Source organism: Somniosus microcephalus, unplaced genomic scaffold, assembly GCF_052327205.1.
Source record: "Somniosus microcephalus isolate GS21.2 unplaced genomic scaffold, FLI_Smic_1.0 unresolved_chr1, whole genome shotgun sequence".
NCBI classification, from domain to species: domain Eukaryota; kingdom Metazoa; phylum Chordata; class Chondrichthyes; order Squaliformes; family Somniosidae; genus Somniosus; species Somniosus microcephalus.
Genome location: NW_028225179.1, coordinates 2,420,803 through 2,448,109, shown reverse-complemented (window position 1 = coordinate 2,448,109; position 27,307 = coordinate 2,420,803). Strand labels below are relative to the sequence as shown.

The 27,307-nt window shown below is 54.8% G+C and overlaps 1 protein-coding gene and 1 pseudogene across 1 annotated transcript in view; one reads left to right on the top strand and one right to left on the bottom strand.

Moving 5' to 3' along the window:
* Positions 1–19,754, bottom strand: part of LOC147093168 (uncharacterized) — a 28,498-nt gene extending 8,744 nt beyond the window's left edge. The window contains exon 1 of the mRNA XM_085974256.1: positions 19,660–19,754. The gene's annotated coding sequence lies outside the window, so the exon portion shown is untranslated. The remainder of the gene's footprint in view (positions 1–19,659) is intronic.
* LOC147093167 (uncharacterized) overlaps positions 1,177–27,307 on the top strand; it is a 64,361-nt pseudogene continuing 38,230 nt past the window's right edge.

The following is a 27,307-nucleotide window of genomic DNA, read 5'->3' as shown; positions in this document are numbered from 1 at the left end:
CCGGCGCATTAAGGTCGCGCGGCGGCCGGCCGCTTCCCCGGCGGCCGCCTGCCCGCACCTCCCTCCCCGGACTCCTCCAAGACCCCCCGCGGCACAGATGCGTGTGGGCCGCGAGCCCGGCACTTCTCCGAGGTGCCGGGCTCATTTTTATTCAGCCGTCAACGGCCAGCGGTCGGGTGCAGGCAGCTCCTCCTTAACGGAAGGAGGAGGCCTGCACTTCCCCAGCCTGCCGCACCGCATCGGGCACCGCAGCGCCGGAACAGCGCCGCAATGGGGCAGGTAGCGCCCATTGGGAGGCGCTGAAACCCTCCAGTAGCGCCGGCAGCCGTTTGGGCGCGGCGCTACTGAATTTTTGGCGCGCGCAGGGGGACTTAGCGCCGGCACTAACTTCCGGCGCTAAAGCCCTGGCTGCGCCAAAACCCAATTTCTAGGCCTTTTAATCCAGTTTACATCTACAGATTTGCTTTAATTCATTCTTGGGATGTGGGCACTGCTCGCAAGAGCAGCAAATATGGCCAATCCCCAGTTGCCCATTGAGAAGGGGGTGGTGAGTCGCCTTCTTGAGCTCCTGCAGTCCGTGTGGTGAAGGTACTCCCACAATGTTGTTCGGTAAGGAGTTCGAGGATTTTGACCCAGCAACGATGAATATGTCTTAAGTCAGGATGGTGTGTGACTTGGAGAGTAACTTGGAGATGATGGTGCTCCCATGCAACAGCTGCCCTTGTCCTTCTAGGTGGTGAAGGTTGTGGGTTTTGGATGTTCTATCAAAGTTCTGGTCGAGTTGCAGATGTATAAAATTCATCTCCTTCGCCCCCCTCCCCCTCCCACTCCCACCTCTCGCTCTCTCCTCCCATAGAGGCCAGAGTCGTGTGTAGGCCCAGGCCAGGTGGTGGATTCCCTTCCCTGAGGGACAGTTGGATTTTTATGACAATCCAGCAGCTTTCATGGTCACTTTTTTCTAGTGCTGGCCCCACAAATGACCAGATTCATTAAACTCAGTTTCACAACCTGGCTTTGGTTTCTTGTGGGTTCTCTCTCACACTCCCCGTTTTAAAGTAATTTTACAGGGTATTAGAAGGGGAGGAATTTACAGATGGTAAGCTCAAACCAAACATCACGCCAAGATCTGACAGAGTCACTCGACTCATCGTATCTGAATATCACCGGCCTCTGAACATGGAAGCAAAAAACACCGTTCACTTCGGGGAGAAACCGTACACGTGTTCTGTGTGTGGACGAAGCTTCAGCCAATCCTTTGGCCTATCGACACACAAGTGCATTCACACTGGAGAGAGGCCATTCACCTTCTCTGAGTGTGGGAAGGGATTCACTAATTCATCTCACCTACTGAGACACCAGCGAGTTCACACTGGGGAGAGGCAGTTCACCTGCTTGGTGTGTGGGAAGGGATTCACTCAGTCATCCAACCTGCTGAATCATCAGCGCGCTCACACTGATGAGAGACCTTTTAAATGCCTGGACTGTGGGAAGTGCTATAAAAGTTCCTGGGAACTGATGTACCATCAACGTGTTCACACTGACGAGAGGCCGCTCAGGTGCTCTCACTGCGGGACTGGGTTCAGGCGATCATCTGAACTCACTGTCCATCAGCGCACTCAGACCGGGGAGAGGCCGTTCACCTGCTCCGTGTGTGGGAAGGGATTCACTCAGTCATCCACCCTGCTGAGACACCAGGCAGTTCACAAGTGACTGCAGGGGTCGGATTCTGCTGTTATTGCTGCTGGTAATCACATCCAGGACTGAACCATGTTCATTCTGACAATTGGGTTTTGTTTCTGCTGATGTTAATAACCCCTATAACTGGGCTGGAGTTTAATATTCTGGATATATGTCAAATAAACCAGCTTTGTTTTAAACACATTGTTGTAGATTTTCTTCTTTCCCACCTGAGTGTTCAGCATCACCTGGCTGGAGCTCAGAAAGGACAATCCGGGGGAGGATCGTACAGTGGGAACAGAACTCTAGCCTGGACACAGTCCTTCAGGGCCACACTGAGAGGGGCAAACGGCACTTTGATCTTTCTTGTCTCTCTTCACTGACAGCAAAGTTGCCGTGCGGGTTAATCTCGAGGCATGTGCGAAACGTGTCCCAGCCGCTCTCTGCCATGGTTCAGAGCTCCTAGGCATGGAACAGAAGGCTCCGTCAGGAATGTACCCCAGTGCTTTTTTTTTCAATGGCCTTATTAACCTGTGTCGCTACTTTTAGTGATTTGTGTATCTGTATCCCTGGATCCCTCTGCTCCTCCAGCCCATTTAGACTCTTAAGAGGAAAAATTCGGTGATGCCCCCTTTGGGTTGCCAACGTCACAGGGGCTAATTTTAGCCCCCCGAAAAAGTTAGCGCCCCTGTGCATTAATTTCAGTGGTAGTGCCCCAGGCAGGAGGCGGGGTGCTACTGGAAGCGCTCCCCTCCCTCTTGAGCCGCTACCATTGAATTTCACGGCACTTCGTGCAACAGCGCCACGCCCGTTGGCACATAGCACCGCGTCATAGCAGACCTCCCGCCCTGATTAAAGGGGAGGGGCCTAGTGCTGCGCACACCGGGGCCCTGCTGGACCACCGGGGAGCGGGGTGTCGGATCAAGAGGAGCGCCGGGCTGAGCGATCGCGGCCGGCACCCCGAAGAAGGGGAAGGGGGCAGGTGCTGGCAGTCGGCCAAAATAAAAAGTTGCCGCCCGACACCTGCCCTTTAAGTGGCACCGCCGTGGCTGCAGGGTCGGCCCCTGACCCTGTCGGACATATCGTCCGGCGATAGGTCAGGGGTCACAACCCAAGTTTGCAGCCGGGGTGCTGCGCACGATGATGATGTCATTGCCAGCGGTGCAGTGCCACGGGGCGCTACCGGCTGCCGCCGCTGCTAACCTCCCGCTGAATATCACAGGAGGCACAAAGCAACCCAATTTTACCCCCTTGTCCAAGTAGTGTGTGGCCTCCTTATTCTTCCCACCAAAACACACCACCTCACACTGACCTATAGTGAAATTCATTAACACACCCCCTCACACTGACCTATAGTGAAATTCATTAACACACCACCTCACACTGACCTACAGTGAAATTCATTAACACACCACCTCACACTGATCTAGTGAAATTCATTAACACACCGCCTCACACTGATCTATAGTGAAATTCATTAACACACCACCTCACACTGATCTACAGTGAAATTCATTAACACACCTCACACTGATCTATCGTGAAATTCATTAACACACCACCTCACACTGATCGTGAAATTCATTAACACACCACCTCACACTGATCGACAGTGAAATTCATTTGCCAATTACATGCCCATTGTGAAATTTATTAATGTCTTCTTGCATTTTGTCTTCCTCAGAATTAACTCTACCTGCCAATTTGGTGTTATCGACAAACTTTGAAATTGTTCTTCTGATTCCCGAGTCCAAATCGTTTATGTAAATGGTGAACAACAGTGAGCCCAGCGCCGATCCCTGTGGAACACCACTTCCCATCTTTTGCCCGTCTGAGTTGCTACTCCCAACCCCTACTCTCTGTTTTCTAACCAGCTTGCTATCCATAAATGGTATGTAAGATCGACAAGATGACCCAGGTCAGGCCGTGTGGAGTGAAGGGCCTGGCAGCAGAATGGATGGAAAGATGGCTACAAAACAGAAATCAGAGGGTTGGAGTTAAGGGAAGTTTGTAGCGATCTTTCCATCCATTCTGTTGCCTGGCCCTTGACTCCACACGGCCTGACTGTGGTCATCTTGTAGACCGTACATACTGCAGACACAGTGCACCAGTGGTGGAGGGGGTGGATATTGAGTCCTGTGGCAGGGGCGCTGATGAAGTGGATTTCTCTGTCCGTGAGTTTTGAGGCATTGCTAGTGGCGTTTTTCACCACTTTCCACCTTTAAAAAAACCTTGCTGCCAGTTTATTAAAGCCATTAACAGCCGCTCGGGTGGGACACACCAATAAATGAGGCCTTGTAAGTTTCCCTCAGAATGACAGGCCTGAACTCGAGTTAGAAAACATTTAGCAATTAAACCAGACTGGGCGGGGCCTGAGGTGTGAGTTAGTAATGGAAAATTGGTGGCCAGCGTACTTCACGCCAGGGCTGAGGACCCGGGTACTCGGGTTTCTGTATCATTTATTGATTAATTTAGTTTATTGCCCAATCTCAATCAGACTGGCGGGTCATCTTGCTGTCTGACGGAGGCGAGGTTCCCCAGTGGAGGGCTTTCTACGCGGGGGTCCTTCCCTGCACCATTGGGGATCTGGGGTGGAGACTGTTGCAGGGAGTTGTCGTGTGCAAGTTTTTTAATTCCTTTCCGGACTCCAAGGCCAGATGTGTTTTTTGCGGCCTAGAGGAGTCCCCGGGCCGTGTATATATTCAGTGTGAGAGGTTGCAGCCCCTGTATAGTTACCTGAAGGGGCTGCTCCTCAGCTCTTGGTTACACTTTAGCCCCACGCTCCTAATCTTTGTCCGCCTGGTGCGCAGGGGGGTGGGTAAGTTGGAGGATCTGCTGTTGGACCTGCTCTTGGGCCTGGTGAAAACAGCAATTTGTAGGTCCAGAATGGGCGGGGTCCATGGGGGGTCACTCTGGCTGCCTGCCTCTCTCCCGTGGTCTTGTCCCTGCCCGGGTGGCCCTGGAGAGGGAGCAGGCGGTGTCCACCAGTTCAATTGATACCTTCCTTGACCGGTGGACACGGAAGGTATCAAAATGCGATAATCGATCCTCACAATCACATTGTGATGTAATTATTAATTGTGTGTGTGTCACAAATCCATTTCTTCTATTTTGATACAAAAGTTCTACTAGACATGTTAAACTACTAGTTATTTAATCAGGGCTGCAGCTGCTGAAAGGTTGACTGTACTGAGGTTTGTGGCCAGAGCTGGCAGACATGTTGTTCTGAAGTCTGATGTCTCACACCTGAAGAGTCTGTTTATGTCGTGTTGTAATGACCTTTTTCTGTTGCCTGGTGTCAGAAATAGAAATCAAAGGGAGATGATGGCCCAGAAATTCGGGTCTCCGCGGGTGAGTACGTACGGGGTACTCACCCGTAGACCCGATGGAAGTGCCGGTTTCCTGCATGCACTGCGCATGTGCGGGAAACCGGCACTTCCGTTCCTCTGAACGAAGAAGTTCAGAGGTCGAACGCGTGCACGGGGGCGCCTGCGCGTGCGCATCAAACTTTGTTTTTTTTTATATATACAGGTATTCCCGGGAGGGTAAGCCTGCAGAATTTAGAAATATAAAAAGCAGGTGTAAGGCCTGCTTTTTACAAGGTAAGTGGTGAATTAATTAAAATTAAAACATTTTTCCCCACAGGTTTATTATTTTTTAAATACTTTAAAGCAAGGGAAGTTGATTTTTAGCCCCGTAAGAAAATAAAATTATTTTTTTCAAAAATTTAAATTATTGTTTAAAATAGTTATTTCATGTAATTTACAGTTTATTTAAAATATGTGATTTAAAAAAAATGTATTTGAAGATTTAGTGCTGTTTTGGGGCCGTAGTGTTTATAAGTCTTGACAGGTCTTCCTGTCAGACTTATGAACGGAGCATTCCCTGCTCCGATTGGCTCCCCGTGGCCGTGATCCCAGGGGACGCATCGAACTAACTGCGCCCCTGGGATACGCAAGCACTGCGCGCCGGCAGCTGGACCAGGCCCCGGATCGGAATTCCACGGGGGCCCAGAGCTCAACGGCCGGCGCGCAAGGTAAGTGCAGATCGGGGACTTACACCCGCGGGAAGCCCCCGACCCGAATTTCTGGGCCGATGCCTCACTCTGTTAATCAACTCGTTGACACATTCCCATGCATTTCCTTTCTTAATTTACAAAGATCACAACTCCATTAGTGAACAATGGATTGCCAGTCTGCCACTTTTTAGTGAGACTTGAAAGGATTCACTGTGAAGCTACACCTGCCCATCTGTCTGTGTGTCACTGTGTTTGGATTGTGTTAGACAACAGTCCTAATATCTCGCCTGCATCCATTACAATTTTTGAAATGTTAGATTGTACTTGGAAGAAGCTGAGTTTGAATCTGACAATTCTGAAATTGGGAGCTGTTAATGATTTCTGTTTTTCACATAACTATATAGTGATGTGATCAGTCAAAGCAAATTAAAAGATGCTGCTATTTACTGAACACGACTGAATAATTCTACAAGGATGCTATCGCAGTCTTGCTCAGTATTAACTACACCCCCCAATTTCATGTTATCTGCAAATTTTGAAATTGTACTTCTGATTCCCAAGTCCAAATCATTCATGTAAATGGTGAACAACAGTGGTCCCAGCACCGATCCCCGTGGAACACCACTTCCCACCTTCCGCCCGTCTGAGTAAATACCTTTAACTCATCCCGTCACTATAACTGGACTTGACTCCATTCCCGTGCCGAGGGGATTGCTGTACCAGACGGGAGGGGCAACATTTGGGGACTCTCGATTCTCCACCAATTCCCATTCCCCTTCTTTCTGGTGGATAATGGAGGTGCCACTGTGTGTAATGTGCAAGTCAGTAAGAATTGTCAGCAAGGATTAATCTGCACTTTCTAATGGAGATGTTCATCAGTGGAACCTTTCAGACACTGAATTGTAGATTTTATCCCAAAGATTGATATACGATTGAAGTAAAAGTTCATAATTTTATTGTGAAATAATTCAGGGACTTTCATCAGAAATTAAGGGGAAACATCAGACAGCAGTTCTTAAATAAACACTGCAGCTCCGACAACTCAATCAGCTATATATCCAGAATATTAAACTCCAGCCCAGTTATAGGGGATATTAACATCAGCAGAAACAAACCCCAACTGTCAGAATTAACATGGTTCAGTCCTGGATGTGATTAACAGCAGAATCCTACCCCTGCAGTCCCACGTGAACTCGCTGGTGTCAGCAGGTTAGATGATCGATTAAATCCCTTCTCGTACATTGAGCAGGTGAACGGCCTCTCCCCAGTGTGAACTCGCTGGTGTGTCTGGAGAATGCACAAGCGAGTGATCCTGAACCAGCTGCTAGTGGGCATGCTCAGGGGCAGAGTCCCAGGACCAGCTGCTAGTGGGCATGCTCAGGGGCAGAGTCCCAGAATCAGCTGCTACTGCGCATGCTCAGGGGCAGAGTCCCTGGACCAGCTGCTAGTGGGCATGCTCTGAGGCAGCGGAGTCCCAGGACCAGCTGCTAGTGCGCATGCTCAAGGGCAGAGTCCCAGGATCAGCTGCTAGTGTGCATGCTCAGGGGCATAGAGTCTCAGTACCAGCTGCTAGTGGGCATTCTCAGGGGCAGAGTCCCAGGACCAGCTGCTAGTGGGCATGCTCAGGGGTAGCAGAGTCCCAGGACCAGATGCTAGTGGGCATGCTCAGGGGGCAGCAGAGTCCCAGGACCAGCTGCTAGTGGGCATTCTCAGGGGCAGAGTCCCAGAACCAGCTGCTAGGGGGCGTGCTCAGGGGCCCAGAGTTCCAGGACCAGCTGCTAGTGGGCATGCTCAGGGGCCCAGAGTCCCAGGACCAGCAGCTACTGGGCATGCTCAGGACCAGCAGAGTCCCAGGACCAGCTGCTAGTGCGCATGCTCAGGGGCAGAGTCCCAGGACCAGCTGCTAGTGCGCATGTTCAGGGGCAGAGTCCCAGAACCAGCTGCTAGTGGGCATGCTCAGAGGCAGAGTCCCAGGACCAGCTGCTAGTGGGCATGCTCAGGGGCAGAGTCCCAGGACCAGCTGCTTGTGGGCATGCTCAGGACCAGCAGAGTCCCAGGACCAGCTGCTAGTGCGCATGCTCAGGGGCAGAGTCCCAGGACCAGCTGCTAGTGCGCATGCTCAGGGGCAGAGTCCCAGAACCAGCTGCTAGTGGGAATGCTCAGGGGCAGAGTCCCAGGACCAGCTGCTAGTGGGCATGCTCAAGTGCAGAGTCCCAGGACCAGCTGCTAGTGGGCATGCTCAGGGGCAGAGTCCCAGAACCAGCTGCTAGTGGGCATGCTCAGGGATGCAGAGTCCCAGAACCAGCTGCTAGTGCGCATGCTCAAGGGCAGAGTCCCAGGACCAGCTGCTGGTGCGCATGCTCAGGGGCAAAGTCCCAGGACCAGCTGCTAGTGGGCATGCTCAGGGGCAAAGTCCCAGGACCAGCTGCTAGTGGGCATGCTCAGGGGCAGAATCCCAGGACCAGCTGCTAGTGCGCATGCTCAGGGGCAGCAGAGTCCCACGACCAGCTTCTAGTGGGCATGCTCAGGGCCAGAGTCCCAGAACCAGCTGCTAGTGGGCATGCTCAGGGGCAGCAGATTCCCAGGACCAGCTGCTAGTGGGCATGCTCAGGGGCAGAGTCCCAGGACCAGCTGCTAGTGGACATGCTCAGGGGCAGAGTCCCAGGACCAGCTGCTAGTGGGCATGCTCAGGGGCAGAGTCCCAGGACCAGATGCTAGTGCGCATGCTCAGGGGCTGCAGAGCCCCAGGACTAGCTGCTAGTGGGCATGCTCAGGGGCACAGAGTCCCAGGACCAGCTGCTAGTGGGCATGCTCAGGGGCTGCAGAGCCCCAGGACCAGCTGCTAGTGGGCATGCTCAGGGGCAGAGTCCCAGGACCAGCTGCTAGTGGGCATGCTCAGGGGCAGAGTCCCAGGACCAGCTGCTAGTAGGCATGCTCAGGGGAGCAGAGTCCCAGAACCAGATGCTAGTGGGCATGCTCAGGGGGCAGCAGAGTCCCAGGACCAGCTGCTAGGGGGCGTGCTCAGGGACCCAGAGTTCCAGGACCAGCTGCTAGTGGGCATGCTCAGGGGCCCAGAGTCCCAGGACCAGCAGCTATTGGGCATGCTCAGGACCAGCAGAGTCCCAGGACCAGCTGCTTGTGCGCATGCTCAGGGGCAGAGTCCCAGGACCAGCTGCTAGTGCGTATGCTCAGGGGCAGAGTCCCAGAACCAGCTGCTAGTGGGCATGCTCAGAGGCAGAGTCCCAGGACCAGCTGCTAGTGGGCATGCTCAGGGGCAGCAGATTCCCAGGACCAGCTGCTAGGGGGCATGCTCAGGGGCAGAGTCCCAGGACCAGCTGCTAGTGGACATGCTCAGGGGCAGCAGAGTCCCAGGACCAACTGCTAGTGGGCATGCTCAGGGGCAGCAGAGTCCCAGGACCAGCTGCTAGTGGGCATGCTCAGGGGCAGAGTCCCAGGACCAGATCCTAGTGCGCATGCTCAGGGGCACAGAGTCCCAGGACCAGCTGCCAGTGGGCATACTCAGGGGCAGAGTCCCAGGACCAGCTGCTAGTGGGCATGCTCAGGGGCAGAGTCCCAGGACCAGATGCTAGTGCGCATGCTCAGGGGCACAGAGTCCCAGGACCAGCTGCCAGTGGGCATGCTCAGGGGCTGCAGAGCCCCAGGACTAGCTGCTAGTGGGCATGCTCAGGGGCAGAGTCCCAGGACCAGCTGCTAGTGGGCATGCTCAGGGGCAGAGTCCCAGGACCAGCTGCTAGTAGGCATGCTCAGGGGAGCAGAGTCCCAGAACCAGCTGCTAGTGCGCATGCTCAAGGGCAGAGTCCCAGGACCAGCTGCTGGTGCGCATGCTCAGGGGCAGAGTCCCAGGACCAGCTGCTAGTGGGCATGCTCAGGGGCAGCAGAGTCCCAGGACCAGCTTCGAGTGGGCATGCTCAGGGGCAGAGTCCCAGAGCCAGCTCCTAGAGGGCATGCTCAGGGGCAGCAGATTCACAGGACCAGCTGCTAGTGGGCATGCTCAGGGGAGCAGAGTCCCAGAACCAGCTGCCAGTGGGCATACTCAGGGGCAGAGTCCCAGGACCAGCTGCTAGTGGGCATGCTCAGGGGCAGAGTCCCAGGACCAGCTGCTGGTGCGCATGCTAAGGGGCACAGAGTCCCAGGACCAGCTGCTTGTGGGCATGCTCACGGGCTGCAGAGCCCCAGGACTAGCTGCTAGTGGGCATGCTCAGGGGCAGAGTCCCAGGACCAGCTGCTAGTGGGCATGCTCAGGGGCAAAGTCCCAGAACCAGCTGCTAGTGGGCATGCTCAGGGGCCCAGAGTCCCAGGTCAGAGCTGCTGGTGGGCATGCTCAGGGGCAGCACAGTCCCAGGACCAGCTGCTAGTGGGCATGCTTAGGGGCAGAGTCCCAGGACCAGCTGCTAGTGGGCATGCTCAGGGCCAGAGTCCCAGAACCAGCTGCTAGTGGGCATGCTCAAGGGCAGCAGAGTCCCAGGACCAGCTGCTAGTGGGCATGCTCAGGGCCAGAGTCCCAGAACCAGCTGCTAGTGGGCATGCTCAGGGGCAGCAGATTCCCAGGACCAGCTGCTAGTGGGCATGCTCAGGGGCAGAGTCCCAGGACCAGCTGCTAGTGGACATGCTCAGGGGCAGCAGAGTCCCAGGACCAACTTCTAGTGGGCATGCTCAGGGGAGCAGAGTCCCAGAACCAGCTGCCAGTGGGCATACTCAGGGGCAGAGTCCCAGGACCAGCTGCTAGTGGGCATGCTCAGGGGCAGAGTCCCAGGACCAGATGCTAGTGCGCATGCTCAGGGGAGCAGAGTCCCAGAACCAGCTGCTAGTGCGCATGCTCAAGGGCAGAGTCCCAGGACCAGCTGCTGGTGCGCATGCTCAGGGGCAGAGTCCCAGGACCAGCTGCTAGTGGGCATGCTCAGGGGCAGCAGAGTCCCAGGACCAGCTGCTAGTGGGCATGCTCAGGGGCAGAGTCCCAGTAGCAGCTGCTAGTGGGCATGCTCAGGGGAGCAGAGTCCCAGAACCAGCTGCTCGTGCGCATGCTCAAGGGCAGAGTCCCAGGACCAGCTGCTGGTGCGCATGCTCCGGGGCAGAGTCCCAGGACCAGCTGCTAGTGGGCATGCTCAGGGGCAGCAGAGTCCCAGGACCAGCTCCTAGTGGGCATGCTCAGGGGCACAGAGTCCCAGGACCAGCTGCTGGTGGGCATGCTCAGGGGCCCAGAGTCCCAGGTCCAGCTGCTGGTGGGCATGCTCAAGGGCAGCACAGTCCCAGGACCAGCTGCTAGTGGGCATGCTCAGGGGCACAGAGTCCCAGGGCCAGCTGCTAGTGGGCATGCTCAGGGCCAGAGTCCCAGAACCAGCTGCTAGTGGGCATGCTCAGGGTCAGCAGATTCCCAGGACCAGCTGCTAGTGGGCATGCTCAGGGGCAGAGTCCCAGGACCAGCCGCTAGTGGACATGCTCAGGGGCAGCAGAGTCCCAGGACCAGCTGCCAGTGGGCATACTCAGGGGCAGAGTCCCAGGACCAGCTGCTAGTGCGCATGCTCAGGGGCACAGAATCCCAGGACCAGCTGCTAGTGGGCATGCTCAGGGGCTGCAGAGCCCCAGGACTAGCTGCTAGTGGGCATGCTCAGGGGCAGAGTCCCAGGACCAGCTGCTAGTGGGCATGCTCAGGGGCAGAGTCCCAGGACCAGCTGCTGGTAGGCATGCTCAGGGGAGCAGAGTCCCAGAACCAGCTGCTAGTGGGCATGCTCAAGGGCAGAGTCCCAGGACCAGCTGCTTGTGGGCATGCTCAGGGGCAGAGTCCCAGGACCAGCTGCTAGTGGGCATGCTCAGGGGAGCAGAGTCCCAGAACCAGCTGCTAGTGCGCATGCTCAAGGGCAGAGTCCCAGGACCAGCTGCTAGTGGGCATGCTCAGGGGCAGAATCCCAGGACCAGCTGCTAGTGGGCATGCTCAGGGGCAGCAGAGTCCCAGGTCCAGCTTCTAGTGGGCATGCTCAGGGCCAGAGTCCCAGAACCAGCTGCTAGTGGGCATGCTCAGGGGCAGCAGATTCCCAGGACCAGCTGCTAGTGGGCATGCTCAGGGGCAGAGTCCAAGGACCAGCTGCTAGTGGACATGCTCAGGGGCAGCAGAGTCCCAGGACCAACTGCTAGTGGGCATGCTCAGGGGCAGCAGAGTCCCAGGACCAGCTGCTAGTGGGCATGCTCAGGGGCAGAGTCCCAGGACCAGCTGCTAGTGCGCATGCTCAGGGGAGCAGAGTCCCAGAACCAGCTGCCAGTGGGCATACTCAGGGGCAGAGTCCCAGGACCAGCTGCTAGTGGGCATGCTCAGGGGCAGAGTCCCAGCACCAGATGCTAGTGCGCATGCTCAGGGGCACAGAGTCCCAGGACCAGCTGCTAGTGGGCATGCTCAGGGGCAGAGTCCCAGGACCAGCTGCTAGTGCGCATGCTCAGGGGCAGAGTCCCAGGACCAGCTGCTAGTAGGCATGCTCAGGGGAGCAGAGTCCCAGAACCAGCTGCTAGTGCGCATGCTCAAGGGCAGAGTCCCAGAACCAGCTGCCAGTGGGCATACTCAGGGGCAGAGTCCCAGGACCAGCTGCTAGTGGGCATGCTCAGGGGCAGAGTCCCAGGACCAGCTGCTAGTGCGCATGCTAAGGGGCACAGAGTCCCAGGACCAGCTGCTTGTGGGCATGCTCAGGGGCTGCAGAGCCCCAGGACTAGCTGCTAGTGGGCATGCTCAGGGGCAGAGTCCCAGGACCAGCTGCGAGTGGGCATGCTTAGGGGCAAAGTCCCAGAACCAGCTGCTAGTGGGCATGCTCAGGGGCCCAGAGTCCCAGGTCCAGCTGCTGGTGGGCATGCTCAGGGACAGCACAGTCCCAGGACCAGCTGCTAGTGGGCATGCTCAGGGACAGAGTCCCAGGACCAGCTGCTAGTGGGCATGCTCAAGGGCAGCAGAGTCCCAGGACCAGCTGCTAGTGGGCATGCTCAGGGCCAGAGTCCCAGAACCAGCTGCTAGTGGGCATGCTCAGGGGCAGCAGATTCCCAGGACCAGCTGCTAGTGGGCATGCTCAGGGGCAGAGTCCCAGGACCAGCTGCTAGTGGACATGCTCAGGGGCAGCAGAGTCCCAGGACCAACTGCTAGTGCGCATGCTCAGGGGAGCAGAGTCCCAGAACCAGCTGCCAGTGGGCATACTCAGGGGCAGAGTCCCAGGACCAGCTGCTAGTGGGCATGCTCAGGGGCAGAGTCCCAGGACCAGCTGCTAGTAGGCATGCTCAGGGGAGCAGAGTCCCAGAACCAGCTGCTGGTGCGCATGCTCAAGGGCAGAGTCCCAGGACCAGCTGCTGGTGCGCATGCTCAGGGGCAGAGTCCCAGCACCAGCTGCTAGTGGGCATGCTCAGGGGCAGCAGAGTCCCAGGACCAGCTCCGAGTGGGCATGCTCAGGGGCACAGAGTCCCAGGACCAGCTGCTAGTGGGCATGCTCAGGGGCTGCAGAGCCCCAGGACTAGCTGCTAGTGGGCATGCTCAGGGGCAGAGTCCCAGAACCAGCTGCTAGTGGGCATGCTCAGGGGCAAAGTCCCAGAACCAGCTGCTAGTGGGCATGCTCAGGGGCCCAGAGTCCCAGGTCCAGCTGCTGGTGGGCATGCTCAAGGGCAGCACAGTCCCAGGACCAGCTGCTAGTGGGCATGCTAAGGGGCAGAGTCCCAGGACCAGCTGCTAGTGGGCATGCTCAGGGCCAGAGTCCCAGAACCAGCTGCTAGTGGGCATGCTCAGGGTCAGCAGATTCCCAGGACCAGCTGCTAGTGGGCATGCTCAGGGGCAGAGTCCCAGGACCAGCTGCTAGTGGGCATGCTCAGGGGCAGCAGAGCCCCAGGACTAGCTGCTAGTGGGCATGCTCAGGGGCTGCAGAGCCCCAGGACTAGCTGCCAGTGGGCATGCTCAGGGGCAGAGTCCCAGGACCAGCTGCTAGTGGGCATGCTCAGGGGCAGAGTCCCAGGACCAGCTGCTGGTAGGCATGCTCAGGGGAGCAGAGTCCCAGAACCAGCTGCTAGTGGGCATGCTCAGGGGCAGAGTCCCAGGACCAGCTGCTAGTGGGCATGCTCAGGGGCAAAGTCCCAGGACCAGCTGCTAGTGCGCATGCTCAGGAGAAGCAGAGTTCTCGGACCAGCGGCTAGTGGGCATGCTCAGGGGGCAGCAGAGTCCCAGAACCAGCTTCTAGTGGGCATGCTCAGGGGCAGAGTCCCAGGACCAGCTGCTAGTGGGTATGCTCAGGGGCAGCACAGTCCAAGAACCAGCTGCTAGTGGGCATGCTCAGGGGGCAGCAGAGTCCCAGGACCAGCTGCTAGTGGGCATGCTCAGGGGCAGAGTCCCAGAACCAGCTGCTAGGGGGCGTGCTCAGGGGCCCAGAGTCCCAGGACCAGCTGCTAGTGGGCATGCTCAGGGGCCCAGAGTCCCAGGACCAGCTGCTAGTGTGCATGCTCAGGACCAGCAGAGTCCCAGGACCAGCTGCTAGTGCGCATGCTCAGGGGCAGAGTCCCAGGACCAGCTGCTAGTGCGCATGCTCAGGGGCAGAGTCCCAGAACCAGCTGCTAGTGGGCATGCTCAGGGGCAGAGTTCCAGGTCAAGCTGCAAGTGGGCATACTCAGGGGCAGATTCCCAGGACCAGCTGCTAGTGGGCATGCTCAGGGGAGCAGAGTCCCAGGACCAGCTGCTGGTGCGCATGCTCAGGGGCAGCAGAGTCCCTGGACCAGCTTCTAGTGGGCATGCTCAGGGGCAGAGTCCCAGAACCAGCTCCAAGTGGGCATGCGCAGGGGCAGCAGATTCACAGGACCAACTGTTAGTGAGCATGCTCTGGGGCAGAGTCCCAGGACCAGCTGCTAGTGCACATGCTCAGGGGCACAGAGTCCCAGGACCAGCTGCTAGTGGGCATGCTCAGGGGCAGAGTCCCAGGACCAGCTGCTAGTGGGCATGCTCAGGGGCGCATAGTCCCAGGACCAGCTGCTAGTGCACATGCTCAGGGAAGCAGAGTCCCAGGACCAGCTGCTAGTGGGCACGCTCAGGGGCAGCAGAGTCCCAGAACCAGCTGCTAGTGGGCATGCTCAGGGGCAGAGTCCCAGAACCAGCTGCTAGTGGGCATGCTTAGGGGCCCAAAGTCCCAGGTCCAGCTGCTAGTGGGCATGCTCAAGGGCAGCACAGTCCCAGGACCAGCTGCTAGTGGGCAGGCTCAGGGGCAGAGTCCCAGGACCAGCTGCTAGTGGGCATGCTCAAGGGCAGCAGAGTCCCAGGACCAGCTGCTAGTGGGCATGCTCAGGGGCAGAGTCCCAGGACCAGCTGCTAGTGGGCATGCTCAAGGGCAGCACAGTCCCAAGACCAGCTGCTAGTGGGCATGCTCAGGGGCAGAGTCCCAGGACCAGCTGCTAGTGCGCATGCTCAAGGGCAGCAGAGTCCCATGACCAGCTGCTAGTGGGCATGCTCAGGGGCAGAGTCCCAGGACCAGCTGCTAGTGGGCATGCTCAGGGGCAGAGTCCCATGACCAGCTGCGAGTGCGCATGCTCGGGGGAGCAGAGTCCCAGGACCAGCTGCTAGTGGGCATGCTCAGGGGCAGCAGAGTCCCAGGACCAGCTGCTAGTGGGCATGCTCAGGGGTAGCAGATTTCCAGGACCAGCTGCTAGTGCGCATGCTCAGGGGAGCAGAGTCCCAGAACCAGCTGCTAGTGGGCATGCTCAGGGGCAGAGTCCCAGGACCAGCTGCTAGTGGGCATGCTCAGGGATAGCAGATTCCCAGGACCAGCTGCTAGTGCGCATGCTCAGGGGAGCAGAGTCCCAGAACCAGCTGCTAGTGGGCATGCTCAGGGGCAGCAGAGTCCCAGGATCAGCTACTGGTGGGCATGCTCAGGGGCAGCAGAGTCCCAGGACCAGCTGCTAGTGGGCACGCTCAGGGGCAGCGGAGTCCCAGGAGCAGCTGCTAGTGGGCATGCTCAGGGGCAGAGTCCCAGGGCCAGCTGCTGGTGGGCATGCTCAGGGGCAGAGTCCCAGAACCAGATGCTAGTGGGCATGCTCAGGGGCAGTGTCCCAGGACCAGCTGCTAGTGGGCATGCTCAGGGGCAGAGTCCCACGACCAGCTGCTAGTGGGCATACTCAGGGGCAGAGTCCCAGAACCAGCTGCTAGGGGGCGTGCTCAAGGGCCCAGAGTCCCAGGACCAGCTGCTAGTGGGCATGCTCAGGGGCCCGGAGTCCCAGGACCAGCTGCTAGTCGGCATGCTCAGGGGCAGAGTCCCAGGACCAGCTACTGGTGGGCATGCTCAAGGGTAGCAGAGTCCCAGGACCAGCTGCTAGTGCGCATGCTCAGGGGAGCAGAGTCCCAGGACCAGCTGCTAGTGGGCAAGCTCAGGGGAGCACAGTCCCAGGACCAGCTGCTACTGGGCATGCTCAGGGGCAGAGTACCAGGACTAGCTGCTAGTGGGCATGCTCAGGACCAGCAGAGTCCCAGGACCAGCTGCTAGTGGGCATGCTTAGGACCAGCAGAGTCCCAGGACCAGCTGCTAGTGCGCATGCTCAGGGGCAGAGTCCCAGAACCAGCTCCAAGTGAGCACGCTCAGGGGCAGCAGATTCCCAGGACCAGCTGCTAGTGCGCATGCTCAGGGGCAGAGTCCCAGGACCAGCTGCTACCGCGCATGCTCAGGGGCAGCAGAGTCCCAGGACCAGCTGCTAGTGGGCATGCTCAGGGGCAGAGTCCCAGGACCAGCTGCTAGTGGGCATGCTCAGGGGGCAGAGTCCCAGGACCAGCTGCTAGTGGGCATGCTCAGCGGCAGAGTCCCAGGACTGGCTGCTGGTGGGCATGCTCAGGGGCAGAGTCCCAGGACCAGCTGCTAGTGCACATGCTCAGGGGAGCAGAGTCCCAGAACCAGCTCCTAGTGAGCATGTTCAGGGGAAGCAGAGTCCCAGGACCAGCTGCTAGTGGGCACGCTCAGGGGCAGCAGAGTCCCAGGACCAGCTGCTAGTGGACATGTCCAGGAGCCCAGAGTCCCAGGTCCAGCTGCTAGTGGGCATGCTCAGGGGTAGAGTCCCAGGACCAGCTGCTAGTGGGCATGCTGAAGGGCAGAGTCCCCAGACCAGCTGCTAGTGGGCATGCTCAGGGGCAGAGTCCCAGGACCAGCTGCAAGTGGGCATGCTCAGGGGCAGAGTCCCAGGGCCAGCTGCTAGTGCGCATGCTCAGGGGCAGAGTCCGAGGACCAGCTGCTAGTGGGCATGCTCAGGGGTAGCAGAGTCCCAGGACCAGCTGCTAGTGGGCATGCTCAGGGGCAGCAGAGTCCCAGGACCAGCTGCTAGTGGGCATGCTCAGGGGCAGAGTCCCAGAACCAGCTGCTAGTGGGCATGCTCAGGGGCAGAGTCCCAGGACCAGCTGCTAGTGGGCATGCTCAGGGGCAGAGTCCCAGGACCAGCTGCTAGTGCGCATGCTCAGGGGCAGCGGAGTCCCTGGACCAGCTGCTAGTGCGCATGCTCAGGGGCAGCGGAGTCCCTGGACCAGCTGCTAGTGCGCATGCTCAGGGACAGCGGAGTGCCAGGACCAGCTGCTAGTGGGCATGCTCAGGGGCAGCAGAGTCCCAGGACCAGCTGCTAGTGGGCATGCTCAGGGGCAGGAGAGTCCCAGAACCAGCTGCTAGTGGGCATGCTCTGGGGCAGCGGAGTCCCAGGACCAGCTGCTAGTGGGCATGCTCAGGGGCCCAGAGTCCCAGTGTGGAAACGTACTCCTTATTGGAATACAGTCTGATGAATTAAAATGGTGTCTGGAACCTTTCAGTGTAAATAGAATGGGCACAAAATGGCTTCGTGTGAGGGATGATTGCTTTTAGTTTCGGTGAGACCGGAAAGGGGTACTTCAGCCTTACTTTGCAGACCATGGCAGTTTGCAGAGATGGCAGTTCCGCTCTGAAACAATTTAGATTGTAGAACAATAAAGATCATGTAATGTCAACTGTTCTTTGATAATCAATTGGTATCTGAGCAGTGCTCAATCATGGTTTGACAACTCAAATGGACCTAGGCTATAGTAAACAAACACCGGCCCTTGAGGTCCGATGGTTAGATCAAAAGACAGATCGTAAAAGAATGGGCTTTGATGTTGTGATAAGATTATAGCTAAGTTGTCTTCAAAAGAATGTGATTGAAGGGTAATGTGTTGCTAAGGGAAATTGTGTAGTAACTGATGAATTTGTACTTTCTGAAGTGTATATAACCTGTAACTTTTTGGGAGTCCGTAGCTCTCGCTCCTAGCTGGTATTCCAGACTCAGCTGAGTTCTGGGTAGTCAAGCAGAACCGAGTGCTTCGGCCGATAAAGAATAAAAGACTATTCTTTGAGAAAACAGTGTTCGAGTCGATTATTGTTCAGCCAGATTGACGCCTAAAAGAATCCAGATCGTCACCAGGACCAGCTGCTAGCGGGCATGCTCAGGGGCAGGAGAGTCCCAGAAACAGCTGCTAGTGGGCATGCTCAGGGGCAGCGGAGGTCCAGGACCAGCTGCGAGTGGGCATGCTCAGGGACCCAGAGTCCCAGGACCAGCTGCTAGTGGGCATGCTCAGGGGCAGAGTCCCAGGACCAGCTGCTAGTTGGCATGCTCAGGGGCAGAGTCCCAGGACCAGCTGCTTGTGCGCATGCTCAGGGGCAGAGTCCCAGTACCAGCTGCTAGTGGGCATGCTCAGGGGCAGAGTCCCAGGACTGGCTGCTGGTGGGCATGCTCAGGGGCAGAGTCCCAGGACCAGCTGCTAGTGGGCATGCTCTGGGGCAGCAGAGTCCCAGGACCAGCTGCTAGTGGGCATGCTCAGGGCCAGAGTCCCAGGACCAGCTGCTAGTGGGCATGCTCAGGGGCAGAGTCCCAGGACCAGCTGCTAGTGGACATGCTCAGGGGCCCATAGTCCCAGGACCAGCTGCTAGTGCACATGCTCAGGGGAGCAGAGTCCCAGAACCAGCTCCTAGTGAGCATGTTCAGGGGAAGCAGAGTCCCAGGACCAGCAGCTAGTGGGCATGCTCAGGGGCAGCAGAGTCCCAGGACCAGCTGCTAGTGGGCATGCTCAGGGGCCCAGAGTCCCAAGACCAGCTGCTAGTGGGCATGCTCAGGGGCCGAGTCCCAGGACCAGCTGCTAGTGCGCATGCTCAGGGGCAGAGTCCCAGTTACAGCTGCTAGTGGGCATGCTCAGGGGCAGAGTCCCAGGACTGGCTGCTGGTGGGCATGCTCAGGGGCAGAGTCCCAGTAGCAGCTGCTAGTGGGCATGCTCAGGGGCAGCAGAGTCCCACGACCAGCTGCTAGTGGGCATGCTCAGGGGCAGAGCCCCAGGACCAGCTGCTAGTGGGCATGCTCAGGGGCCCATAGTCTCAGGACCAGCTGCTAGTGCACATGCTCAGGGGCTGCAAATTCCCAGGACCAGCTGCTCGTGGGCATGCACAGGGGCAGCAGAGTCACAGGACCAGCTGCTTGTGGGCATGCTCAGGGGTAGAGTCCCAGGACCAGCTGCTAGTGGACATGCTCAGGGGCAGAGTCCCCGGACCAGCTGCTAGTGCGCATGCTCAGGGGCACAGTCCCAGGACCAGCTGCTAGTGGACATGCTCAGGGGCAGAGTCCCAGGACCAGCTGCTAGTGGGCATGCTCAGGGGCCCACAGTCCCAGAACCAGCTGTTAGTGGGCATGCTCAGGGGCACAGAGTCCCAGGACCAGCTGCTCGTGCGCATGCTCAGGGGCTGCAGAGTCCCAGGTCCAGCTGCTAGTGGGCATGCTCAGGGGCACAGAGTCCCAGGACCAGCTGCTCGTGCGCATGCTCGGGGGCAGAGTCCCAGGCCCAGCTGCTAGTGCGCATGCTCGGGGGCGACACACTGCGTTAACGCTTGAAAAGTCGGAATTTCCGGCGGACAGCGAGTTTTCTCAGTTAGACGGACGAGTGGAGAGGGACGGGGAAATAAATTACGGTAAACACAAACCTGGGAGTTTTAGGGTCCCGGAAAGCGAACGGAGCGGATTCAGTCTCGCGGAGCGGGTTAGATTTCCTCAGACACACGTGACCGGGACCGGCGGCCCCACAGACGTCATCGTCCCATAAACATGTGACGCGGGTCCACAGCTTGATTGACGGGAGCTTCCGACCAATAGGGAGCGAGTGGGCGGCGGGTCATCCAATCAATCAGGGAGCCCGAGGGGCGGGACTAGCGGCAAAACAGTGGGCGGAGCTGGAGGAGCGTACGGGCGGTGGGTCCTCCAACCAATCGGGGAGCCCGAGGGGCGGGACTGGCGGCACCCAGTGGGCGGGGCTGCAGTAGCGAGCCGGCGGCGGGTCCTCCAACCAATCGGGGAGCCCGAGGGGCGGGACTATCGCCGGCTGATTGTCTGATCCGCAGGGCAGCGAGTTTCTCCAGTCCCTGGTTCAGGGCCCGGGGCCAGGGGAGGCTGTGGGCCTTTATTCCCCGCATTGGACACAAGTCTCTTTGTCTCACAACACACTGGCTCAGGTTTTAATACAGACTTTTTAAATTCATCAATAAAAGCAGATAAACTTCGTGGAACAAAATATTTAATATTTCGGAGTAAAAAAATTGTTATTTTCCTCTGTGGAATTTGTTAGTGTCAGACAATAACAACAACTTGTATTTATAGAACGTATTTAATGTAGTAAAATGTCCCAACACGCTTCACGGGAACGTTATAAAACAAAATTTGACACCGGGTACAAACCAAGCATATTCCCATAAGGAGGCAAGATGGGGCGTCCAAAGCTCGAGCTCCGGATGACAAAGGATATCGAGGTTAGAATAAAACAGAAAAAGGAGGTTTACTACAAATGTCAGATACAGAATACAGTCAAAAACCAGGAGAATACAGAGAGTGTGGGAGAAATTGAAAAAGGATATATGAAAGAAAGACTTGCATTTATATAGCGCCTTTCACGACCACCAGACATCTCAAAGTCACTGTTGTAATGTGGGAAACACGGCAGCCAGTTTGTGCACAGCAAGCTCCCACAAACAGCAATGTGATAATAACCAGGTAATCTGTTTTTGTTATGTTGGTTGAGGGATAAATATTGGCCAGGACACCGGGGATAACTCCCCTACTCTTCTTCAAAATAGTGCCATGGGATCTTTTACATCCACCTGAGAGAGCAGATGGGGCCTCAGTTTAAAGTCTCATCAGAAAGACACCACCTCTGACAGTGCAGCACTCCCTCAGCACTGCACTAGAGTGTCAGCCTAGCTTTATGTGCTCAAGTCCCTGGCGTGGGACTATGAACCCACAACCTTCTGACTGGCGAGAGTGCTACCCACTGAGTCACAGCTGACACAAGGGAGAGAATACGAGTAAAGATTAGTGGGTAACGTAAAAGGGAACCCAAAAATCTTTTATAAATGTACCAAAAGTAAAAGGATAGTTAAAGGAATGGTGGGGCCGATTAGGGACCAAATAGGAGCTCATCATATGGAGGCAGAGGGCGTGGCTGAGGTACTGAATGAGTACTTAGCATCTGTCTCCACAAAAGAAGAGGATGAAGTTAATGTCGCAGTAGAGGAGAGGGGAGTAGAGAAATTGGATAAAAATGGATAGAAAGGAGGTGCTAAATAGGTTGTCATCACTCAAAGTTAACAAGTCACCCGGACCAGATGTGATGCATCCTAGATTGCTGAGGGAAGCTAGGGTGGAGATAGCAGAAGCTCCGACCACACTCTTTCAATCTCCCTCAGATATATGGGAGTGGTGACAGAGGACTGGAGGATTGCAAATGTTACACCCTGTTTAAAAAGGGGGAGAGGGTTAAACCTGGTAACTACAGGCCAATCAGTCTAATGTCAGTGGTGGGTGAACGACTAGAGACCATTGTCAAGGACAAAATTAATTCTCACTTGGAGAAACATGGGTTAATAAGGGGCAGCCAGTATGGATTTGTTAAAGGTAAATCGTGTCTGATTAACCTGATTGAGCTCTCTGATGAAGTGACAGAGGGTTGATGAAGGTAGTGCAGTAGATGTTGTATATATGGACTTTCAAAAGGCATTTGATAAAATACCACATAAGAGACTTACTCAGAAAATAGAAGCACAGGGAATTAAAGGGCCGATGATAATTTGGGTATATAATTGGCTAAGGGAGAGGAGACAGTGAGTAGTGCTGAGGGATGTTTTTCTGACTGGAGGGAAGTATGCAGTGGGCTTCCCCAGGGGTCGGTATTAGGACCATTGCTTTTCTTGTTATATATAAATGACCTGGCCTTGGGTATAGGTGTACAATTTTGAAGTTTATGGATGATACAAAACTTGGCAACGTAGTAAATAGTGAGTATAGTAGTAGCAGACTTCAGAAGGACAGAGACAGACTGTGAAATGAGCAGACACAAGGCAGATGAAATTAAATGAGAAGTGTGAAATGATGCAGTTTGGGAGAGGCCGTATAATCTAAATGGGACTATTTTGAGGGGGTGCAAGAGCAGAGGGACCTGGGGGTCCATATTCACAAATCTTTCAAAGTGCCACGGCAAGTTAGTGAGGCGGTTCAGAAAGCGTATGGGATACTTGGCTTTGCAAATAGGGCCATTGAATACAAAAACAAGGAAGTTACACTAAACCTTTACAAATCACTAGGAACATAGGACAGGAGGAGGCCATTCGGCCCCTCGAGCCTGCCCCGCCATTCAATGTGATCATGGCTGATCATCCAAGTTCAGTACCCGGTCCCTGCTTTCTCCGCATACCCCTTGATCCCTTTAGCCTTAAGAAATACCAATTCCTTCTTGAATATATTTAATGAATTGGCCTCTACTGCCTTCTGTGGTAGAGAATTCCACAGGTTCACCACTCTGTGGGTGAAGAAACTCCACCTCATTTCTGTCCTTATCCTTAGACTGTGACCCCTGGTTCTGGATTCCCTGACCATCGGGAACATCCTCCCTGCATCTAGTCTGTCCAGTCCTGCCAGAATTTTATAAGTTTCAATGAGATCCCCTCTCATTCTTCTAAACTCCAGCAAGTACAAGCCCAATGGACCCAATCTCTCCTCATACGTCATTCCTGCCATTCCAGGTATCAGCCTGGTGAATCTTCGCTGAACTCCTTCCACGGCAAGAACGTCCTTCCTCAGATAAGGCAACTAAAACTGCACACAATACTCAAGATGTGGTTTCACCAAGGCCCTGTGCAACTGCAGCAAGACATCCCTGTTCCTGTACTCAAACCCTCTCGCTATAAAGGCCAACATACCATTTGCCTTCTTAACCGCCTGCTGCACCTGCATGCTTACCTTCAGCGACTGGTGCACAAGGACACCCAGGTCTCGTTGCACTTCCCCTTCTCCCAATCTATTGCCATTCAGATAATAATCTGCCTTCCTGTTTTTGCCACCAAAGTGGATAACTTCACATTTATCCACGTTATATTGCATCTGCCATGCTTCTGCCCAATCACCCAACATGTCCAAATCATCCTGTAGTTTCTCGGCATCCTCCTCACAGCAGACACGCCCACCCAGCTTTGTGTCGTCTGCAAATTTGGAGATATTACATCTAGTTCCCTTGTCTAGATCATTAATATATATTGTGAATAGCTGGGGTCCAAGGACCGATCCCTGCGGTACCCCACTAGACACTGCCTGCCACTCGGAAAAAGACCCGTTTATTCTAACTCTTTGCTTTCTATCTGCCAACCAGTTCTCTATCCAAGTCAATACCTTGCCCCCAATCCCATGTGCCTTAACTTTACATGCTAATCTCTTATGTGGGACCTTATCGAAAGCCTTCTGAAAGTCCAAATACACCACATCCACTGGTTCTCCCTTATCTATTTTACCAGTTACATCCTCAAAAAATTCCAGTAGATTAGTCAAGCACGATTTACCTTTTGTAAATCCATGTTGACTTTATCCGATCCTGTCACTGTTTTCCAAGTGCTCTGCTATTACATCTTTTATAATGGAGTCTAGCATTTTCCCCACTACCGATGTCAGGCTTACCGGTCTGTAATTCCCCGTTTTCTCTCTACCACCTTTTTTAGCTACCCTCCAATCCATGGGAACTGTTCCAGATTCCATTGAATATTGGAAGATGATCAGCAATGCATCTACTATTTCTAGGGCCACTTCCTTAAGTACCCTAGGATGTAGATTATCAGGCTGATCTGTGACCTAACTCCATACACCCGCCTTTGGCCCATATCCCTTAATGCCTTTGGGTAACAAAAACCTATCAATGTCAGATTTAAAATTAACAATTGATCGAGCATCAATTGCCATTTGCGGAAGAGAGTTCCAAACTTTTATCACCCTTTGTGTGTAGAAGTGTTTTTGTTACCCAAAGGCATTAAGGGATATGGGCCAAAGGCGGGTGTATGGAGTTAGGTCACAGATCAGCCTGATAATCTACATCCTAGGGTACTTAAGGAAGTGGCCCTAGAAATAGTAGATGCATTGCTGATCATCTTCCAATATTCGATGGAATCTGGAACAGTTCCCATGGATTGGAGGGTAGCTAAAAAAGGTGGTAGAGAGAAAACGGGGAATTACAGACTGGTAAGCCTGACATCGGTAGTGGGGAAAATGCTAGACTCCATTATAAAAGATGTAATAGCAGAGCACTTGGAAAACAGTAATGTGAATAAATGTGAGGTTATCCACTTTGGTGGCAAAAACAGGAAGGCAGATTATTATTTGAATGGTAATAGATTGGGAGAAGGGGAAGTGCAAAGAGACCTGGGTGTTCTTGTACACCAGTCGCTGAAGGTAAGCATGCAGGTGCAGCAGGCGGTTAAGAAGGCAAATGGTATGTTGGCCTTCGTAGCAAGAGGGTTCGAGTACAAGAACAAGGATGTCTTGCTGCAGTTGTACAGGGCCTTGGTGAGACCGCACCTTGAGTATTGTGTGCAGTTTTGGTCACCTTATCTGAGGAAGGATGTTCTTGCCATGGAGGGAGTGCAGCGAAGATTCACCAGGCTGATACCTGGGATGGCAGGAATGACGTATGAGGAGAGATTGTGTCGATTGGGCTTATACTCACTGGAGTTTAGAAGATTGAGAGGGGATCTCATCGAAACCTATAAAATTCTGTCAGGCCTGGACGGACTAGATGCAGGAAGGATGTTTCTGATGGCAGGGGAGTCCAGAACCAGGGGTCATAGTCTAAGGATAAGGGGTAAGCCATTTAGGACTGAAATGAGGAGGAATTTCTTCACCCAGAGAGTGGTGAACCTGTGGAATTCTCTGCCACAGAGGGCGGTGGAGGCCAGTTCATTAAGTATATTCAAGAAAGAGTTGGATATATTTCTTAAGTCTAAAGGGATCAAGGGATATGGGGAAAAGGCAGGGACAGGGTACTGAATTTGGATGATCAGCCATGATCTCATTGAATGGTGGAGCAGGCTCCAAGGGCTGAATGGCCTACTCCTGCTCCTATCTTCTATGTATCCATGTATCTAAGTGTTTCCTAATTTCACTCCTGAAAGGTCTGGCTCTAATTTTTAGACCATGCCCCCAGTCCTAGAATCCCCAACCAGTGGAAATAGTTTCTCTCTATCTACCCTATCTGTTCCCCTTAATATCCTGAAAACGTCGATCAGATCACACCTTAACCTTCTAAATTCCAGGGAATACAACCCTAATTTGTGTAATCCCTCCTCGTAACTTAACCCTTGAAGTCCAGGTATCAATCTGGTAAACCTACGCTGCACTCCCTCCAAGGCCAATATATCCTTCCTAAGGTGTGATGCCCAGAACTGCTCACAGTGCTCCAGGTGTGGTCTAACCAGGGTTTTGTACAGCTGCAGGGTTTTGGCCTCAGCTGGAGTCTTGTGTACAGTTCTGGGCACCACACTTTAGGAAGGATGTCAAGGCCTTGGAGAGGGTGCAGAGGAGGTTGACCAGGATGGTACCAGGGATGAGGGACTTCAGTTATGTGGAGAGATTGGAGAAGCTGGGATTGTTCCCCTTAGAGCAGAGAAGTTTAAGAGGAGACCTGATAGAAGTGTTCAAAATGATGAGGGGTTTTGATCGAGCAAGTAGGGAGAAACTGTTCACTCTGGCAAGTGGGTCGGTAACCAAAGGTCACAGATTTAAAATAGTTGCTAAAAGAACTAGAGGGAAATGAGGAGAATTGTTTTCACACAGAGGGTTGTTAAGATCTGGAACGCACCATCTGAAAGGATGCTGGAATCAGGTTCCACAGGAACTTTCAAACGGTAATTGGACATGTACTTGAAGAGGACTAGTTTGCAGAGTTCTGGGGACAAAGCTGGGGTTTGGGACTAAATTGGACAGCTCTTTCAAAGAGCCGGCACAGACACGATGGGCCGAATCACCTCCTTCTGTGCTGTTAGATTCGATGATCAGTGTGAAGACGCTGGTGACTCTTAAGGCTCTTCGAGCTTTTAAAACTCTTCCCACAGTCAGAACATTTAAAGGGTCTCTTGTCAGTGTGAACAAGCTGGTGTGACAGGAGGGTGGATGACTGAGTGAATCCCTTCCCACACACGGAGCAGGTGAACTGCCTCTCACCAGTGTGGAGGAGCCGATGTCTCTTCAGCTCCCAGGAGCTTTTAAAGATCTTCCCACAATCAGAACAGTTAAATGGTCTCTCCCCAGTGTGAACAAGCTGCTGTCTCTTCAGCTCCTGGGGGCTTTTAAAGCTCTTCCCACAGTCAGAAAATTTAAAGGGTCTCTCGTCAGCGTGAACAAGCTGGTGTGACAGGAGGGCGGATGACACAGTGAATCCCTTCCCACACATGGAGCAGGTGAACAGTCTCTCTGCAGTGTGAACTCGCTAGTGTTGCTAGAGCTCCCCAGGGATTTTAAAACTCTTCCCACACTCAGAACATTTAAAGGGTCTCTCATTCGTGTGAACTCGCTGGTGTCCCTTCAGCTCCCCAGGGCTTTTAAAGCTCTTCCCACAGTCAGAACAGTTAAATGGCCTCTCATCAGTGTGAACAAGCTGTTGTCTCAGCAGGGTGGAGGACTTCAAGAATCCCTTCCCACACACGGAGCAAGTGAACAGCCTCTCCGCAGTGTGAACAAGCTGGTGTCCCTTCAGATCCCCGGGGCTTTTAAAACGCTTCCCACAGTCAGGGCAGTTAAACGGCCTCTCATCAGTGTGAACAAGCTGGTGTGAAAGGAGGGTGGAGGACCGAGCGAATCCCTTCCCACACACGGAGCAGGTGAACGGTCTCTCCCCAGTGTGCAGGAGCCAGTGTCCCTTCAGCTCCTGGGGGCTTTTAAAGCTCTTCCCACAGTCAGAACATTTAAAGGATCTCTCGTCAGTGTGAACAAGCTGGTGTGTCTGCAGGTTGGATGACTCACTGAATCCCTTCCCACACATGGAGCAGGTGAATGGCCTCTCCCCAGTGTGGAGGCGCTGGTGTCTCTGCAGGTTGGCTGTCTGAGTGAATCCCTTCCCACAATCGGAGCAGGTGAACGGCCTCTCCCCAGTGTGAACTCGCTGGTGTTGCTTGAGCTCCCGGGGACTTTTAAAGCTCTTACCACAGTCAGGACAGTTAAAGGGTCTCACATCAGTGTGAACAAGCTGGTGTTTCTTCAGATCCCTGGGGCTTTTAAAGCTCTTCCCAGTCAGAACACTAAAATGGTCTCTCCCCAGTGTGAACTCGCTGG